The sequence below is a fragment of the Cervus canadensis genome, chromosome 18, assembly GCF_019320065.1.
Source record: "Cervus canadensis isolate Bull #8, Minnesota chromosome 18, ASM1932006v1, whole genome shotgun sequence".
Classification (NCBI taxonomy): Eukaryota; Metazoa; Chordata; class Mammalia; order Artiodactyla; family Cervidae; genus Cervus; species Cervus canadensis.
In genome coordinates, this window is record NC_057403.1 from 37,346,586 (window position 1) to 37,351,454 (window position 4,869).

A 4,869-nucleotide genomic window follows, 5' to 3' on the forward strand; every position below is an offset into this window, starting at 1 on the left:
TGACCAAAGTATTGGAGCTTCAGCTTCAGCATCTGTCCTTTCAATGAATATTCAGGACTGATTTCCTTTAGAATGGACTGGTCGGATCTCCTTGCAGTCCAAAGGACTCTCAAGAGTCTTCTCCAACATCACAGTTCAAAAGCATCAACTCTTTGGCACTCAGCTTTCTTTATGGTCCAACTCTTACATCCGTACACAACTACTGGCAAAGCCATAGCTTTGATTAGACGGACCTTTGTCAGCAAAGTAATGTTTCTGCTTTTTAATATGCTGTCTAGGTTTGTCATAGCTTTTCTTCCAAGGAGCAAGCATCTTTTAATTTCATGGCTGTACTCACCATCTGCAGTGATTTTGGAGTCCAAGAAAATAAAGTCTGTCACTGTTTCCATTGTTTCCCCATCTATTTGCCTTGAAGTAAACACATGGGACCGGATGCCATGATCTTAGTTTTTTGAATGTTGAGTTTTAAGCCTGCCAATGCAAGAGACGTAAGAGAACAGTTTGGTCCCTGGGTTGAGAAGATCCCCTGGAGAAGGAAATGGCAGCCCACTCCGGTATCCTTGCCTGGAGAATCCCATGGACAGAGGAGCCTGGCGGGCTACAGTCCATGGGGTCGCAAAGAGTCAGACATGACTGAAGTGACTTAGCTCACATGCACGAACACACTGATGAGGCAGCAGTGATTGTAGGGGCTTATCAGGGCACTGTCCAAGGAAGTCTTTCTTGGTCTGGAATTCCACTTCCAGAAAATTCCCACTTTTAACAGACGATGCCCTTGCTCTTCACAGTCAATCATTCTCTGTCCGGTATCTGGCCACATTTCTGCATGAGGCCTTTTCTGGCCTTCCTGCCTCCTCCTTTGTACCTAACAACTTGAATTTTTTTTTTGGCTGTGCCGTGCTACTTGTGGGATCTTAGTTCTCCAACCAGGGATCAAACCCAGGCCCTCTGAAGTGGGAGCATGGAGTCCTAACTACTGGACTGCCAAGGAATTTCCTCGAATGATCTTTTATTTTTTTTCCCCTCTTTTTATTGAAAACACTTGTCCAAAAAAATCACTCAGAAAGCTCAGGAAGAATTCAAAAAATGTTTAACAAATATCAAACACACACAGGATAGAATCACTGTGAGTAGGGAAAAGGGAGGGGCTGACTTGACACTCAAGAGCCTCATCAAAAACAGCAGAGACTGGTGGAGACTGAGGAGCCACACACACTGACACGTGTGCAATTGCACTGCTTGACGAAGGGCAGGGCACAGACTGGGTCTAGATAATGGTTTCTTCCTTCAGCAGCATCTCCTTCTGTGTGGAGCTCAGTTATCCTCCCAGACTATCCAGGTTTTCCAGGTACGAGATCTCTTGGGTGTCCTCAGTACTCTGGGAAATGGGCAACAAATGGCATCTAGGGCAGGCTCATCTGGATGAGGCAGATGGCACCAGCCACCGTGAACAGAAGGATGCTGAAGCCCAGGACGTAGTAAGGCCACTGTATGGAGAACTGCGGGGGGCTGGGCTTCATCTGCAGACTCTGGATCTCCAGGGCGTGCAGCAACAAGGCCAGGAAGGCACAGGCCCCTGTGAGGAAACTGATGAAAGCTGACACAAAATTGTGCTTCCGGGTCCTCGGAAAGAGCTGAGACGCAAAGGACACCATGATGAAAGTGGTGAGAAAAGACGAGACGACGGCGGACAGCAGGGAGACTCGGCCGAGGATGACGTAAATGGATAAGGGCCGAGGCTTCCAGCAATTGATATCGAATGATCTTTTAAATCATAAGTGAGGTCATACTGGTTCCCCAACGTCCTCAAGGTAAATCCAGACTGTTGTGGGGCCTCCAAGACACAAGAGATGTGGCCTAGATGACTTCATCTCCCACCTGTCCTGCCAGCCCTTCCTGCTCTGTTTCCACCACATCAGCCTCCCTGAGGATCCCTGGACATGCTCCCTCCTCTCTGGCCTTGGCCTCCTCTCCCAGCCTGCCTTCTCCATGGATGCTCCTCTCCCTTATTCACTTGAAAAACAGCTCAAATGTCACCTCCTCCCAGAAACCTGTGTCCTCTGGCTTCCCACTCACCCTTCTGAGGACCCATCACCACCTACTGTCCTTGTCTGTGACCAGTCCTGGTTCCCCACCCTTTTCCTGCCAGGGATGGATGGATGGGGCTGCCTCCAGCAGACAGGACCACCGAGGCTTCACTTGGCCCTCTCCCACTCTGTTCAGGGGTCCTGAGGGAGGGACAGTGTCTGAGAATCACAGGGTGCCAGAGGCCTCGCCCCAGTAACCAGTGAGCCAGGGGAGGAAGTACTCAGCTGAAACCCATTTCACAGAGGCCTCTTTCTATGGTCAGAGGAAGGGGTGGAATCTGAGCTTCAGCTCAGCTCACTGAATCCTAATCTGTTCGGCTCTGAGTCGGGCTCATTCCCTGAATAGAGCTCTCCTGGCGCTGGCTGGGAGCTAGGGCAGAGCCCAGAATTGTTGTCTTCATTCCTGGAGGGACGGGCTCTGCTCTGAGAAAAAAAATCCCCCTAATAGATTGCAGAGGCTGGTGAGAACCATAGTGAATCCCAGTTCCTCACATATGGCACAGCTAGTTCCACTTTTGAAAGTAATGCAGTTCAAGCCCCAAAACCCAGAAAAATGGAAGCTTCCCTCACCCTGCCCCACCCCCACCATGGCTGGGAGGGGACAGAATAAAAAGTCTGCCCCCCAAGGTGCCTGTGGTCACACACCTCAGTACATGTTCACTGATTCATTCACCAGATACTCACTCAGGAAGCTTTCGTGGAACCCCGTGTATGCTTGGCCCTGGGGGTACCAGGAGTAAGGGGACAGAGGTCAGGCCCCCCAGTCCCTGAGCTCGGGGGCTCACTGTCAATGAGGACAGATCACCCCTGAGTCTCTACACCTCTTATGTCACCAATGCGAGTGATTGTGACTGTGTCTGTGTGCACATTGATCTGTATGGGAGAATGTGTGTGTGCTGGTTAGGAAGGGCTTTGTAGGGACAGGGCAAGTTGGAGCCCCAACAAGGAGCCCCTTGTTGGGGCTCCTTCGGCAGGCAGGCAATGGGCAGGTCTTCAGAGGAGTGTCTGGGGAGAGAGCACAGCAGAGTTCAAGGTGCAGTAGGGAAGAGCAGCCTCCTTTGCTGGCAGGAAGCAGAAAGTGTGGTGGGAGAATTGTGTATGTGCTGGGGATGTGGGCACCTGGTGACGGGCTTTGGGCACTAGCTAAAGAGTATGGAGGGTGATAGAGAGCCTGAGCTTTAAGCTGGGGAATTCTGTGGTCATGCCTTTGGTTTGCAAAGGTCATTCAGGCAGTCTTTAGGGGGGACAGGTAGAGGCAGCAAGGTGGCTGCTATCATTTCCCTGCTAAAGTCATGGTGGCCTGGGCCATGGGGGCAGTAGAGAGAGAGGCTCAGGAGGTAGAATGGAGCCCTGGGGGCTGATGGGATGTGAGGTCTAGGGAGGCCAGCATTCTAGATCATGCCAGAGTTTTGGGTCTGGGTGATGGGTAGATGATGGTATTTTTCAATGATGTGGAGAGGCCTGGAGGGGCAGGTTATGGGAAGGTGATATGGTCAGTTTGGGCAGGGGGCCTCTGAGGGGTCTGGGGACTAGCCATTCAGGAGGAGATAGCCAGAAGGCAGTTGGACACATGCACAGAGGAAAGAGGGATCAAGGCTAGAGACAGTTCAGAGGTGATGATGGTCAACTGGTTTACCAAGAGGTCAAATGAGAGGAGGAGCAGAACACCATGCTCTGCTAAGGCACTTCAGTGAGTGGTGGGGGCAGTTGTAGGCTTGAAAGAGGGTAAATCTTGGGCTGCAGGTATGCCTGTTCCTACCACCAACTCCATTCACCTTCAGTCCCAGCCTGGACCACCTCCAATCACAGCTCCTGCCCACTGTGTGTGTCTGAGAGTTGGGCATAATAGGGAGTGAGGGTTTTGTATCTCTGAATAGGGAAAAGTGCTCAACACAGTAGTCACAGAGGGCTGGGGTAAGGCACCAGAAAAGCCAGTCCGTTCTCCAGTAGTAGGAGCCTCCTTGGCTCAAACCTGCATACACTGCACCCAAGAGCCGTCAGGAGTTTCATCCCTGTGCCAGCAGTGGTCATCATCTCTGGGCATAATTTCACCCGGCTTTATTTTATTCTTTGTATTTACTTATTCCAAGAATGGTTTTGCAGTAAACATGTCACCGTTTTCAAAGACACCATGGCCACTTAGCCATGCATTCAGGCGTTTCCAGGCCAGCCGCTACACCAGGTGGGGGTAAGCTTCTACTCCAGGCACATTAGGTGACTTCCCTGGGTTCTCTCTCCCAGGTGGGGCCATCTCTGCCACTGTTCCTGCTGAGCCAACTTTGGCCTCTAGGGGGACCTGTGAGCAGGGCCTTGGTGGGGTGGGGTGGGGTGACTGTGTCCCTCAGGCTGGGCAAGGCGCTCTTCCTTCCTTCCTGAGACTCCCTTCTCCTAAGGGACAAGTGGGAGGGATGACCATGCCTCTCCCAGATCATGGGATGAGTTGCTCCCCTGGGACCCTTTCAGGCCAGGCCCCCTGGCAAAGGCTACAGTGTGTGAGGCATAGTTTACTTCTGAGTTCCTACTGCTAGAACTGTTCTGACAGAGATTTGGAGGGCGTCGAGGTGGGCAAGGTCCTAGCCACTGGGCATCCGGCAATACCCACCACACGTGGGATGACGACCTGGAGGCCAACCATCTTCATCAAACCGACCCCTACCCTGCCCTAGCCAAGCCCGAGATATATGGTGTTGGTCTTTGGCGCCACCGTGTGGGAAGTCTCCACACTGCAGTAACAAACAGGCTTCACAAAATACCACCAAACTCCAGGGGGTGCCCATTTATC

At 51.9% G+C, this 4,869-nt stretch overlaps 1 pseudogene; it reads right to left on the minus strand.

The window, feature by feature from the left end:
- Positions 1–1,011: 1,011 nt before the first annotated feature.
- LOC122421307 lies at positions 1,012–1,769 on the minus strand (annotated as a pseudogene).
- Positions 1,770–4,869: the final 3,100 nt, after the last annotated feature.